Below are 16,189 nucleotides of genomic sequence, written 5' to 3' on the forward strand. Positions count from 1 at the left end.
CAATACCAATTAGCAACGAAATATCACAAGGTAAAGTGAGAAGTTGACAAGATACACATCTGTCCCTGCCTGGCACTTTGAACAAAACTGTCCCTCTTGTACTCAGCTGCTTAGCTGACACTCACGACTGCACATTGCCATACCTAAACAAGCAACAATTCATTTCTTTATGTGGAGTTGCAGAAAGCATTGACATGTGAAAAAGTCAAGAAGCCATTTCCACACTCAGTAGGAACATGGTGTAAGGCAGGAGGAGGCTCTGTACTCTGTGTAGCGTGAACCTCTCCTGAAAGCAGAGGCAATAAGCCACTCTGAGCCACGGAAGGGACAAGTGCTCACTTCAGCATGAAGATGCAGCTCAGGAATGCTGGTGCCTTGCAGCTTTGGAGGATGACACAGGAAATACCCAGTTCCCACAAGCTGCTGATGCAGTGCCCTGGATCATCACGGCTGCCACCAATGCACAGAAAAATAATAGAAGATGAAGGAATGGGTAGACTGGGCTCTTGAGAAGAAAGCCAGGGAGCACACAGAAGGTGGAGCCTCTGGGCCCAGCAGCTGGAGCACATTGAGTGTGCTCTGTGTGAACACAACCGCACAAACCACCGCCACACACCAGGGATGTGGGCACAGTGACGGATGTGCACTCTGCATTTTGGGTTGGATACAGTTTCCTTCCATACTCTGCTTTGAAAGAACTTACTATTCCAGACATTTAGGGAGTATAGGAAAGTTTGCAATTAATGACTAGTTGGCTATTGCTGCTTGCTTTTATACTCACTTCTTGAGGAAAGAATCTATAGCCTATGCATAGCACAAAACGAATGTAATCAATGCTATGATTTGAAAAATTACACTGCCACTTTATCAGGAAGTACCAGAAAAAATCATCTGAAAATCCAAAAATACCCTTGGGCAGCAGAGAGCCTAAACTGTGTTTTAGATAGGCCAGGAGCAAGATGGTATGAAACCTTCATTATTGCAGACTGGACTGAATAACCAATATTTGTGTGACATGATATGACATGACATATGACTGTTGCCAACTGAAATCTGATTAGTGACTTCAAGTACAGAAGCTTTTTAGAGCTGTATTCAGACAATGAGGAAGAATTAAAGATCCAGGCAAAGTTTCACAAAGCAAATAATTTCCTTTTAATTGAAACCATAAGAGTGTAGTTTTGGAGGCAGTGAATGCTTTGGAGTCTTTTGCTTCATTTGAACATAAGTGATTTTAAGCATATTATTACATGAGTACATTGTATTACATCCCTCACTTGGAAAAAAAAAAGGCATGGAAAGGCAGCAGAAAAATACATTTCCCCATCCGTCCCATTCTGGATGTGGTATACCAGCAATTTTTTGGCATGGCAGCATGTATTAATACCATGCATCTATATGGGAATCATAGACCACATTTTTATGTTACAGCCTTAGCCAATGTTTCCTTCTTGTAAAACATCCAAGGTTTCTGGTAGAAGCTTTATTACAAAAGATGCATTGTTTCCACTGAGTTATGTACTGAGAATAATCAAGCAAAATTGTGATATTAACCCTAATGGAAACAAGACATCCCTTATTATTTGCTGTTGATGAAATTCAGTGATTTAAAGACACAAAACTCCCCCCTATGATTAGCTTCAGAAAGGTAGAGAAAATTACGTTAATTTCTGTGTCTTCCTTTTGCAATCCGCCCAGTCTTAAAAATACCCTTTGTAGAGGCAGAAACTCTTGAAAGTTGCAAATCCTTTCCTGTTGTTCCACTGAACAGGAGAAGGGATAAGAGCTGGGGAGTGGGGCAAGGCAAGTAGTGAAATGGCATTTTGCAAGCTGCGGACATGTTCTGGAAAGTATACACAGATCACATGAGGTTTTTGTTGTTCCCAGTTGCTAAATATCATGAAATTATGCTTGAATACTTTAAATAGTTTCCATACATCACTTTACCATTGATGTGGCTGTATCAGGTACATTCTGTGATCACAGATTAAGTGTCTGGGTCAGTTTTAAATGGAAGAGCAAACAGCAACACTCATCACAAAACACAAGCAGCACTTGAGTGCATGTGTGGCTGAATTGCAGGGTTTTCCCACTGAACCTCTAGTTTAAAAGTTTTAAAGGATTTCTCATAGGACTACAGACAGGGAAGCAACATGAACAGGGAAAACATGGTCACACAACTATTACCCCTGCAAAGCTGCCCTTTAGGAGATGAACACAGGGCAAGTGCTGCAGACTGGGCAGGTCAAAGTGCCACATGAGGAAAGGAGGATCACTTCTTTACTCCCACACAGTTCATTAAAAAGTGAGACTTGTGATGAAATTTCACATAATACATATTATTACACTGTTTGCTAGGTTGCAACAATAACAGTCCAACAATTGCCTGTCCACATAAAGCTGTTCGTGTGAACTTCTGTGCTGTCAGAGTTCAAAACTGGCCAGGGAAAGCATCTCTCCATGCTCAGAACTGGAGAAACTATTCTAATTGTACTTTGGAATGTAGAAAAATATAGAGAAATCATGTTCTCCTTCATAAAAACTTGGATAAACACATGTATATATAAATGAAGAAGTCACATAAGCTAAGACTTTATTTTCTGTGTCCAGACAGTCAGATCACAGTTTTAAGAAGACAGTTCCTTTGTATTTAAAAGGGAAAAGGACATTAAATAATAATTTGGATTTATTCATTATCGTATTGTAGGAATTACAGCTGAGACCTGATTCAAGAAGTTTTTCAAAATGTTTCCATGAAGCTGTGATGCTCAAATTCATAATGATTTTGTAGTACATAACAAATACTCATATAGTTTAGGAAGTTAAGAAATATGTCTTGCCAGAGCTTCACTTTTTTCCCTCCATTTTGCAGCATAACTTGCACAATTGCTACACACCATGTTATAATGAGTCTCTCACCAGATAGTCAGATAGTACCTGTGGCACCCACAGTACTATATGAAAATCATATAAATTATCTGAATTGTGTTAGACTATAATTGATTACACAAAATATTCATTACCACAGCACACATACTTAATATTTTATTCTGATATTGCCTTTCCTGTAGAAAGTTGTTTTTTTTTAACAATAGAATCACAGAATCACAGAATTTCTAGGTTGGAAGAGACCTTCAAGATCATCGAGTCCAACCCATCCTATCTTATACCTCAACTAGGTCATGGCACTAAGTGCCACATCTAGTCTCCTTTTAAACACATCCAGGGATGGTGACTCTACCACCTCCCTGGGCAGATGATTCCAGTGTTTGACCGCTCTTTCTGTGAAAAACTTCCTCCTTAGGTCTAATAAGGTGATTTTAGAACGAAAAGTGCATATGGACAATAAATTATGTACAGACAACTGTCAGGTGTGACTCTTGGATAAAATACTTCAAGATTCTTAGATGCTATAGTGGCAGAAAAAAAATGAATTCAAAAGTCTGACTTGAAAAATCTGCTTTCCTAAGGTTAGCACAATTCATCCTGAGAGATGGATCCATTTTGGAGACCTTCATATGGTCCCCTCACCAGTGGCAGGAAAGGCAGTAGTAAGGGAGAAGCCTTCCCACCCCAGCCTGATGAAGCAGGAATTGTGGTAGGAAGCAGCCTTTGAAGAAATGTCCTTTGCAGGGTGGAAGATTTTTTTTTGAAACCTCTGTGCACGTGGTGTGACTGCTCACCAAGGACAGAATGTAATTGCTGGCAAATCCCACAACCATGGCCCAAAGATGGAGTTATTACAAAGCCCAGCCTAACATCCCAGTAGTCTGGGCAAGTAACAAAGTGGCAATAAACCCAGGGCAGCTTGAGATGGATTTCCCAGTATGGCCATACTGAGGAGCTGGTGCCTTTGGGCTGCTAATGTAAGGCAGTAAATAGCATTGCAGCAATTATTTCACTTTTCAGGCTGCAAAACCAGTGAAATGCACCTAAAGACGGACATTACCACCTGCCTATTCCAACTTGGCTAGTAAGCTGGCTGAGACATACTTCTGTCTGGGTGGGGTGCAGGCATGTTTCAGCAGGAAAGCCATATGGGCCTTTCCATGGCTTCTCCTGCACTCCTCTGCCATGCACAAACCAGGGCTGTTATGGAGAGAGAAGTGGGGCAGGCAGGACTATGCAGGCAGGGATGAACAATGCCTTAACAAGAACAAAAGCAATTTCAAATCCCACCAGTTTGTTAGATTACTTAAGACACTTGACTGAATGTCAAAAATGTTTCAATGAGTAGCTTTACCACCCAGATCTTATTTCTTATTATCTTTTTTTCCTCTTTTGGAAGAAAAAAAATCCTGAAACTTAGTAATTAACTGCTTGATTTCAATTTTCCTCAAATATGCGTTTTTAATTCCATTGTGCAAATGTGGCCCAAAGCAATAAGGCTTTGAACTGGTTAACTTGAAACTACAGAAGTACCTTTCCAAGTCCAGTTAGGACAAAAGCTAAAACCTCACATCCAGATTCTGAAGTCTTTCTAATACCCCGTTTTGCCCTGACATTTTCACAGACAACTGCAGGCATGTCTCACACACCTATTTTTTTCATTTCCAGCAGCTCCACAGAACCGATCACCTTTCTTCCAAATGGATTTGATCTGCAGGGCACTGGCTTAAATAAAGTGTGTGGTGCCATGTGTGCCATAAAGAAGCACGACAAAGTGATTCACATCCTGCCTACAGATTTTCCACAATCTCTTTGTATTGTAGGGCTTATACTCCCTCCTTCATATCATTTGGAGGAACTCTCAGAATAATGATTTGGCACGTGTAACTGGTTTTTCCATCTCTGTCATTAAAGCTGCTTTCAGGGCCATGCTGAAATTGCAACAAAAGACCTTCCCACATCGCAAATCACTGTGGTGCTTGGTGTGCACTATATCAATAAAAAGATTAGCTTCCTTATAGAAAAAGCATGACAATGTCTGCAATTTTCCAAGCCATGAGAAAAATTAGGTTCTGTTTCAACTAAACCAGCCAGTAACACTGTCACGTTATAACCCTGGGCTCCTTAGGTAGAGTACATGGCTCACAAGTGGATTTTATCCTCTGTGCAGCATTAAATTAGTGCCATTAACCATCTAGGTAAGCCCTTTGAAGTCAAGCAGGCTTTTTGCTATTGATTTCCATGGAGCCCAGATTTCATACTTATTTCCACTGACTATTTATTTCAAAGAACCAGGAAAATTTTCTGCTTAGAAGCCCAGAGAAGAAATGAGAAACAGAAGGATGTGGGAAGGGGGATTTCTCCCTTGGTACATGCAGCATCTTCCAGTGCCATCCCAACTGACAGCAGTCTATGCAGACTCCAAGGCAGCCCTACAGGGACTAGCAGAATTATTTAAAATACTTACAGAAATCAATTCTAATGGCTTTTCAGGAGTGGAGAAAGTGACTGGCAAACAAATTACTCAAGTGAAATTGAAGTGAACAGAAGTGGTGCTGGGGGAGGGCACACACAGCTACACTCAAACCTGGAACGATTCCCATACAAATCCTTATTCAAATCCAGAGGTTTGGAGTTCATCAGAACCAAAACTGACTGAGCCAGGCAGAGGAATTTGAGAGAGAGATAATTTATATTCTGTGCCCATTCACTAGAAAAGGAAAAGCACCAGGTTCCATGATTTTATTGCTTAAGCTTTTTAAGGAGAGCCAAGACTTGATAGCAAATTTCAAAAAGGTCTGGTTTCTGTCATGAGAAAATAATACTCTTTAGAAAGAGAAACAGCTAGCAATGAAAAAAAGCATCAAAAGCTGGGAGAGATACCTGGCCAGAAACCTGTGCCAGTGAAGTGCACTCAAAGGAACTGCTGGTGCAGTGTTTTCCTGGACTGCAGAACGGGAGAACCACGGGGCTATGGACATGACTTCAAACATGGAAGAGTGGGCCCTGAAAATGGGGCACAGAAAGCACAGGACCAGGAGCTGGCTCTTTCTAGTGGGGAGTTTCCAGTCTAACCTTATCCATGGGTATCGCTTAATCCAAAATACTCTGCTCAAAATGTTCAGGGGCTGGACTAAATAACCTTTAAAGGTCCCATCCAACCCAAATCATTCTATGATTCTATGCTCATATTGGAGATCAATGTCACTCCCCTGCATGAGTCCTATCCAAGCATGTTAAACAGCAGTTGCAACCAACTCAAAGAAGCTACGCAAAATCTCATTTGAGAATATAATAAGGGAAAGACCTGCTTCTACTGAGTACATAAGAAAGTTCTACAGGATGCTCAAGAGGGTTTGCTTGCAGTCTTCTATTCCTTTTAAAGGAAAACAATTCTACAGCCCTTTTTGTTTGGTATTTCCATAGCCCCTGGGTTCATTTCTAATTTGCAACTGAGGACTTGAATTTTCTGGGAAGGGTCAAGATAAAAATCCTAGTTCTCTGCACATTTCCTTTCAGGCAGCCTACACAAACCTAAGTGCTATTCATTGTCCTAATGAGAAGGAAAAGGAATAGCATTTCAGCTGCCCGTGGGGAATCCTCACTGCAGCAAGATGCACTACATGGGATTCAGCCCTCAGGATCCTTGGGTTTTGTTTAGAAATATGACCATGATTTCTTTTAAGGACTGATGCCCCAATACAGGGACAGTGATCAGAGAAAGCTTGAGGCTCTCAGAGATATCACACACATTGAAGAGGAAATTGGGGTTGTCCCTCTTCCAGGCTGCCTGATACAATTTAGGACCTGATTTGCTGAAGTTCCCAAGACCTCAGTCATGAACAAAGTCAATGTAAACTGTGTTTTGCACATATGGAATACATTCTGATGTCAAATGCTAGAAGATTAAGGTCTGGCATCTCAGGTAGGTGCTCCAAATTCAGCAGATAGTCTCTCTCTGGACTCTGAACCTTAGCCTATCAGAGGGAAAAGAGGGCTATCCCTCACCAGAAGATAATTTTATCAAATCCAAATAAAAACTTCCAGTGGATATTTTTGTTTTCATTAAAGTAGGAAAGTATAGGCAATGCAGCGCTTCAAGTTCATATTTAACTAGCAAAAGGAAATAATGCCAGGTTTCCTTTTAGCTTTTTTCTTGCAGAAATTCTTCATTGACTTCAGCACAAACCAGTGAACTATTCAATGTCCCAAAAGACCATTGCAAAAAAACTTAATTATGCATCATAAACATTTATTTTAGTACTGAGGGTAACATTTTTACACTGTGTTTCTTAACACTGATTCTTCAGCAGGGACCTTCTGAAAAAAGCAATAAATAGAGCAGCTGGGCTGCATCTTCATGACACAGGTGCAGTCCCCAGTGACAGCTGTGTGTGGCACATGGATTCCAGCAGCCTGAGAAATCAAAGCATCAGTAGCAAGGCATTAGCCTTAACAGAGCAGAGGAAAGTCACTCATGCAGTGCTTTGCATGAGGACATCAAACAAATGATGAAACTCAGCAATCTCTGGTTTCTTGAGGGAAGTGTGCCATGGTCCACTTGAGCCAGGGCTTGATCCTTTCTGCTCCAGGCTGCCTTTTCTCCAGCTGTGTACTTGAGCATCTGCTGACCACAGCCTTGCTTCTCAGGACCCCCATCAGTCTGCCTGATTTGCAGTCACAGCACCTCCCAAATGGGCCTCCTTTCCCCATCTCTGGTTTTTTTTTCTGACATTTTCCCTCTTACCTACTCATCTTAACCCATCCCTATCCAGTCCCTTTAAAGGCAGGGTTTAACCCACCCCCAAAAAAACCCCACAGAGCTGCCTCTAAGATGAGCAGGGAAACTTAGGGGGGAAAAAAGCAGGGGAAGGAAAATTGTTACAAGAACATCAAAAGTGCAGGAGTTGAGGGAATCTCATGCTTCTTCTCCTAAGGCAGAGGATTAACACAACAACTCACATGAGAGCAATGTCCTGCAAAAGTCCAGCTTGGCTGGTGTCCAAGGACACATTTTAGCAGCTCTACCCACAGCAGAAGATCACCCAAATAAAATAATTCTTCTATGTCATTGCTGTCCTTTCCTGAATCCTTCCATTGTCTCCAGGGACACAAACAAGGTCTCTTCTTCTCCCCACACTCAGCTGCTGGCCTGGACCCCATGGCCTGTCCTGCTTTCAGAGTCATGCTCAACACCAGGACAGGTTTGTCCCTGCAGTGAATCACAGCTGTCTCAGCAGCAGCCACGCTGCAGTGAATCACATTCCTGCTCTCGGAGGCTGCCCCAGGCAGGCAGCGCTGCCGGGATGCTGCAGCGGGGGCCGGTGTGAGCAGCGGGGAGAGGCAGGCTGAGGATGCAGAGCCTGGCAGGGCCAGGTTCCACTGCAGCCCTGCTGCTCCTTCCACACCATCCAGACACAGCACGGGGGCACTGGAGGCTCAGACAAAGAGTTACTGGAGTTTGTTTGCTTGTTCTTTCAAGAAGCAAATGCGTTCCCCCCCCCCCCCCCCCCCCCCAAACTCTCTTGCTAAGAGAGCTGGATTGGTTTTGAAGGGACAATTCTTTTAGAGACAACAAGCCAGCTTGGGGCAGGCACCAGCATGGAAAATTTCTGTAGGAACAGTTAAAATTATAAGCATGAAAACCAGCCCTGTAATTAGGACTGGGAGGTGTCCTAACAGGCAAGTGCCTGCAACCCCCTTCTGCCAGCCAGGACTCACAGGTCTGGTCTCAGCCCAGCTCTTGCTGCTGTTTGATTTGGGCTATTCTTTCCCCCCTGCCTCATGCTTACCTTTTGGGGGGCTTTTTTAGGGAGTAATCACTGGCGCTCTTGGAAAGTCAAGTAAATAATGTCAATAAGTTCCCCTGTCAATATTCATTGACATTTTTGAAGAATCACATTCGTTTTACCAGATATGGTTAGCTTTCCATTTAGAAAATGTTCTGTTCTGTACAAGAGTGATATTTACTGATGTTATTTTACTCCTATGTCAGGAAGTGTTTCTGTGTTGGGAGTGTGTGGACATGCACAACTTGGCAGGGTTCAAACCATACAGTGATGAACACAGACAAATTAATAATGTAGCACTGAAAAAGAATACAAGTCAGTTAATATTAATGTTAATATCAAAAGCGTCTAGAGCAGCAGACAAAATATTTTTTTCTCTTTGTCAGGAATAAAGGGAGATCAGAAAGAGCCATGTATAAATTGCATAGCTTGGCCTTAGAAACACTAAATAATTTGAAAAAAGATATTCTAGCTCCTCTTCATAAAAGGAATAATCAATGCTAGCTGTCTCTCACTCTGACTTGGTAAACAAACTATGCCCTTAAATCAGGGCTGTCAATTTATGTGGACAGACCTTGATGAATGTAATTACAGAGCACCCAACCCAAGCAGCCATTGAGGGGCAGAAGTTAAAATGAAAACCTAATATTGGAAAGAATTGATCAGCCTGCTCTCCTCTTCTCTCTGGAGCCTGCTCAAAGCTCATTTATTGGAAAGACTGATGGCAGCACGGAGCCTGCGGGGCTAGCCCCGGCTGGCTGTGCAGTGCACTTAAATGATTAGGGAGTATTGGACACCTGGGCTGGAGTCGGCTGTTGGTCCTGCAGTCGGTCTGGGGCGGCCGCGCTCGGATCGATGGCCCCGCGGAGCCGCTGCCTGCCCGCGAGCTGCGCAGACGGGCTGCTGCATACGTGATGGCCAGGGTTTAATTATACATCAGATCGATTTTCAGTTACAGCTTCAAGGAACTGCTTGCCAGGATTTCAAGTTCATAAGGAAGGCTCTGTGTCTCCTTTCTGGGCTCTTCGCTCCCTATATTCCTGGGCTATGTGGAAAATTTTACAGACTCTCTACCTTCAGCTCTCTGTCAGGGGATAAAGCTTCAAAGTTTCCATCAATGATGAGAAGATCAGCTCTATCTGAGACTGAATCTGTTCAAAGCTGGAAGAGAAACTTTAAGATGTGGAATAAAATTAAAAGATTTAGTTATAGTGGCTTTTTTTGTTTTCCTTTAATGTATGTTTCCCAGTGCTGAGCTAAGAAGCAGAATCTACCTTCAAACTGAGGTGTTTGGGTTTTGGTTGTTTTTTTTTTTTTTTCATTTGTTTTGGGCATAGCACCAAAAGGGTCTGAATTCAGTCCAGTCTATAGAAATGGGAATGTGTAAGTAATAAAATACTCTCATTTTATAAACCTAGTCCTGGGTGAAACTGGGAGTATTCAGCATAAAAGAGCAATGAAATAGATCAGAAATCAAAGGTTTTCACAAAATCCTTGTGGATGAGTTTAGTTTCTTTTATGAGTCCTCTTATGCCTGTTACCATCTGAGATTTTAATAAGACTTTCATCAAAATGCAATCATTATGTGAACTCTGCACTGGGTGAACTGCATGAAAAAGTGATCAGGATTTCAGGGGGTGAAAAAAATATATTACTTACATTTCAGTTTGGGGTCTGACTGGCTTACTCCAAAATGCAGAGACAAAATTTGCCAGCAAACTCACATGGAAGATTTTTTAAATTGCATACAGTGGATAACATCAGGGAAAAAATGCAGAATTTCCATGGGACTTGAAAATTAATTTGGAGGGACAGAAAAATAAAACCCTGAGGAAGCGAATCAAGTGCAGGTAAAAGTAACAAACCAAGGATGTAGGCTTAGATTTGCTGGGACTGGGAATGTCTTTGCTCATGCTATGGGCAGAGGTGTGTGATGCTGCCATCTCCACGTGCATCCCTGGCTTTTCCAGCCATGGCATGTGAGCTCCACCAGGCAGCCACGGAACGGAGTTCCACTGGTAGGAGAGCAGCAAGAGAGTCTGCCCAGGGCCTGCAGCCTCCAGGTGTGGCCACAGGCCAACACCCCACTTGCCACCTGCCCGTCTGCCCCATACAGGCACAGCCAGGTAAATACCAGGTAAATGAAAAACACCTTTTAGAAGGCACATCCCTATAAACATATAAATAGGTGTATGCTTTATGCACTACTATATTTGTCCTGAGTTCCTAACAAAGGCACTGATTTTCATATAGCAGATTTTTAACCTGTTGTTTCCAGGAAGCTGTACTGACTGACAGTAAGTGAAGGGGAAGCCATTCTTTAATAAACTGGTAAATATCTGCATTGTCTCGATTCATTTCAATAGCAGTATTGGTGTAATGTATTATTTAGATTTTCTTCATTTTCTTTATCAATTTTTTCTTCATTTTCTGAAAAATTTGCATCAAAATCTTGACATCATGTGCATAGAATCCAGCCTTTTCTCCTACTCAGTCACAAGCCAGCTGCTTTCTCGAGACATCCTGTCTACAACACAGATATGGTTCACTTTGACAGTTTTGAGCTTGCCACCTGGTTTCTTTCATGTTCTCATGATAATAATGACTTTATTTATTACATTATAAATCCCCTGTTACCTTTTTTCCAGAAAGAATAATTCTATATGAATTACTCTCATTTTCAAACTTTTAATTACCCTTCTTTCCTTTCCACCCACATTTTGTAGTTCTATCCTTTTTGTTCAGTGGGAGAACAGGTTTGCACATGATGTTCATGATCTAGGCACACCTTTTATTTATGTTGAAAATCGCTGATTTTTCTCTGCTCCCTTCCTATTAACTTCTAATGTTCTGTTTACTTATTGTGATTGCTCCCATATATGAAGCTGATATTTAAATAAAAGTAATAACTGCAGCTAACTTTCCTAAGGATTATAGAATAGTAGGATAGCTCAGGCTGGATTTTTAGAGGTTATCAAACCCAACAGCCTGCTCAAAGCTAGGGTATACTGGAATGCTTCCAACTCCATATTTTGTCCAGGCTAGACAGACCCCGATTTCCATCCTCTCTTTGAAGGACAAGCAGTTCAGCTGCCACCATCCAGGTAGCCCTCCACTGGACTCACATTTACCAAGTGTCTCCTATACTGGGAGCCCAAAACTGGATTCGGTGTTCCAGGTGTGGTGTAATAAGCCTCACTTTCTTCAGTCTGCTGGCTGCACTGCACGAGGGGCTTATGCAGTTATTTACACAGCCAAGCCTCCTGTGCATGTTGTTTTACCTGTCAGAGTTATGGAATCCAACTTAGCTCTTTGTCACACAGTCATTCCAGACTACGAGTTCCACTGTGTCTCACTGGTCAAATTTGCTTTCTTAAGATGATTCCATCAGTGAACATTGTCATCTCAGTGTCAGCCCATTTTTTCAGATTGCTTCCAAGTATATTGATGCAATATGATTCAAGTGGTATGAAAGCCTGATAACTGAATTTATCCTCCTTCAGTGTTCTGCAGCAGAAGAAGCTGTCCCTTCAGCTGGAAAGCACAATTAGCCTCAACCTTTCAAAACCTCAACATCCTTCAAAACATTTACCATATTCTCCATTCCTACTGTGATTTTGTTTCAGAGTGGGCCCAGCCAGCACAAGGAGCTTGCCTCTGCAGGCATCCCACCACCACCATGGGGAAGCTGACAATGACCAGCATTATAGCTGCTGGTAGATGCACACAGGGATCCTCAGCACTAAATCTTTTGGGGTTGAGTTACAGTAGCAACCCAGAGCACTTGAGTCGGGGGAGCTTGAATAATAAGAACATCTTGTCTGTGTCTGGGCTTCCGAACAGATCAGGTACACAAAGTTCACCTAATCAACAGGGTGCATCTGTAGAATGAACACATGTGGCTGTAATAGATCCTGGTCTTTTTTGTGAAGGTGAGAAAAATTCTCAATAGGGAGGGCTCAAATGCACTGAAGCCAGTTGGTCTGCCACCACCACCATTTCAGAAGCCTCTGTTATCTCTTTTGCTTCTGTTTCTCAGATTTCCCTTGAAAGCGCAATTGTGTCTTTGACATGGGGATGGTAGAATGAAAATGGTAATGTCCAATGTTTAGAGTCAGAGGTCACTTGAATACTCTCAAGAGCTAAGTGAGGCAAAAAGAAAATATAAATTAACTTTACTGTGTGACTAAGAGCACTTCATGAGTCAGGTTTTGTTCTTCTCCTGAGAACTAGACTCTCCCTTTCATCCAGGGTTTCCTGACATCAAGCAGTCAGACTGTGAGAAGGGCACAGAAGACAGACTGCAGCATCAGGGTGGCAGCATCTCCCCCAAGGGAGAGTCCTGTTCAGTGTTTCAATGCTCATTAGAATATTTTCTCAGACAATCATAAATCAAAGATTAAAGGAAAGAATTCCACAGAGAAACAAACCCTTGATCGAGTAGGCAGCAGTAAGACCAGGCTTGGGAAGATCCCTGCACTTTAGAAGCAGGGTCCCAGATGCCACAACTTCTTGTAGCCATTTTTAATTTTCTCTTAGAGCAAATTGTCAACAACTGTGTCAGCTGAGCCTTGTGTTCAGTGCATAAAACAAAGTGTTTTTGAGAAAACCTTGGTTTTTCCTCTGAGAGCCTGCTCAGTGCTCTTCAAGGCTCATCAGAAGCTCCTGCAGTGAGAGAAGACCTTGGTTTAAGATGAGGACTGTCCAGTCACATGCATCCAGTGAATGCCAGCTGGTTCATCTCATCATCAGACTTGGATGGGCTGGATCAATGGGCCAAGGCCAATGGTGTGAAGTTAAGGAAGGCCAAGTCTTGGGTCCTGCACTTGGGTCACAACAACCCCTGCAGGCTGGGGGCAGAGTGGTTAGAAAGTGGCTCATCAGGAAAGGAACTGGGGGAGCTGGTTTACAGAAGCTGAACATGACCCAGCATGTGTCCAAATAGAAGCCAAGAAGTCTAGTGGCATTTTGGTTTGTGTCAAAAACAGTGTGGCCAGCAGGACTTGGGAAGTGATTGTCTACCCGTACTGGTGAGGCTGCACCTCAGGTCCTGTGCCCAGTTCTGGGCCCTTTACTGAAAGAATGGCTCTAGAGCATGTCCAGAGAAGGCAACAGAGCTGGTGAAGGGTCTAGAGAATAAGCCCTGTGAGAAACAGCTGAGGTAGCTGGGGGTGTTTAGCCTCAAGATAAGGAGGCTCAGGGAAGACCTTTTTGCTCTCTACAACTGCCTGAAATGAGTCTGTAACCAGGTGGAGGTTGGCCTCTTCTGCCAGGCAATCAGCCACAGGACAAGAGGGAAGGCTCAAGCTATGCCAGGGGAGGTTCAAGTTGGACATCAGGAATAATTTCTTATGGACAATGTTGTTAAGCATTGGAATGGACTGCCCAGGGAGGCAATGGAGTCATCATCCCTGGAGGTGTTCAAAACATGACTGGATGTGGCACTTACTGCTCTGGTTCAGTTGACATGGTGATGATCAAAGGTTGGACTCAATTACCTTAGATGTCTTCTCCATAAATGATTCTGCAGTCCTGTAATTTTATGATCTTGAGCTTGCTAAGCATTCTCCATCTAAAATGAACCAGATAGATCCATCACATTAATGTGTTTGAGAGTTGCCTGATGCAGACAGATTCAGACACTCTCTTATCATCCTGCATCTCAAAGAACAGAGAGGTTGGTGTGCTGTCTGAGTGCTGGAAAGAGAACATTTGGCTCTCGTTCAGTGGTTTTCCCTCCAGTGCCAAAGCCATCCTTAATTTTCAAAATCTTAGGATTGCTTTATTTTCTGAATCCCCAGACACTGACATTTTTTTCAATCCTTCTGCCTCATGTCTTTTCCCTCACCTGCTCTCTCACTACTTCTTTTGCTTCTTCAGTTTTCACTTTCTTGAACCTGAATCCCAAAATCTATTCTCCATTTCTCTGCTTGTCAGAAGAACTATTTCTCCTTGAACATTTCCCACTTCTACAACCATTGTCTTGACTCAGCCTATATTTAGACTTCCTATAATGTACAAAACTTCTTCCTACTGTCCATGTGAATGTTATGTGACCCCAAATTTTCCTGTCTATTCCACTTCTCATTTCAAATTTTCCTCAGGCTATGTTATAGGGAGGATGTTATGTAAAGCATTTATTGCACTCTATCCTAGGAAACAGACTGGTTTTAGTTTTATCAGAGGCATTGTTAGAATGAAAAATAATGTATGGAGTTTTTATGGGAATTACAGAAGCCAGGTTATAGATCTACTCATACCAAAAATGAAGACAGAGAGTTTATGGAATGGGGAGGGACTAGATGACCACATCCTCAAACTCTCATAAAGAATTTCTCCTTTGTCTTATGTAATCTGAAGTAATGATAGGTCCTTATAAACCTTATAAAAATTTTGTGTCTCTACAAAGACTAATGAAAAATTTCATGTGTCTTTTGCCATCATTTAGGCTCTGGCAACAGAATGACTTCTTCCAGAACCAATTTTTGTTTTTCAACTTTATTTGCCTGAAATCCCTGTATATTCCAAGAAATACAGTCCATAAGTGCAAATCACCAGACTGAATATCATCAAAGGAAGACAATATATAAAATATGACATAAAAGAGGCAGCATTGTAACCTAGCATTACCAAAGCTGTGGCACAAAATTTCCAAGGACAGGATTGGAAAATCAACCTTTAATCCTCAAGCAGTGGTTGGTATAACTGAATAGAAGCCTGCCTTGGGGAAGAGCTCACTGAAGCTGAAAATCTGTGATTACAATAAGCCAAGACCAAAATCGACCCTGTTTTCTGTGTGCATCAGGCACTTGGATCTCACCTTATCTGTGCACAGAGCCCTGCAGGGCCCAGCCTGTGGAAACCTCCTGAAAATGAAAAAGGATAAAGTTCTCCTCCAATCCATGCAAAAAGTCCTGTCTCATGTAAAATTTGGGAATGTGTCCCCAGGGGACCAAGCCCTCGGTCCCTGCTCGTTGCACTCTGAGGGACTCCCAGCCAGAGGTTCTCATCCATGGACGCCGCGGCCTCAGGGCCTCCCAGCCAGCCCTGACTACAGGCTGCCAAGCTGCCAGATGAGCAGTCTGCAGGAAAGCAAGAAAACCTCTCCATCAGCTGTTTTTGAACCTTTTAATTGTAATATATCAGGGGTTTTTACTGCAGGACACTCAAAGTCAGGAACAAAGAGCCTACATACAGTTTGATTACATTGAAAATATGTTGCCATCATGGCTGGAGAGGAGCAGCCTGAAGACCTGACATGCATTTTCTAAGAAAAGCAAACAAAATTACCCTTTCTGTTTTTAAGAAGTCCTGCAATTTTTCAGCCTGAATCATGACTTTCTTGTGAGAGGCTGAATTATTTGGTAAGGAGACAGTCATACTGTCTAGCACTGGGCGGCCAATAGCTGTGCTTTGAAACACCCTTGCAGAGACTACTCCTCTTTTACTGTATAGGGAAATTTGGCTGCTTAGAGAGCCCTGAATCATCCTGCAATTAAGTGTCTGCAATG

Source organism: Passer domesticus, chromosome 1, assembly GCF_036417665.1.
Source record: "Passer domesticus isolate bPasDom1 chromosome 1, bPasDom1.hap1, whole genome shotgun sequence".
NCBI classification, from domain to species: Eukaryota; Metazoa; Chordata; class Aves; order Passeriformes; family Passeridae; genus Passer; species Passer domesticus.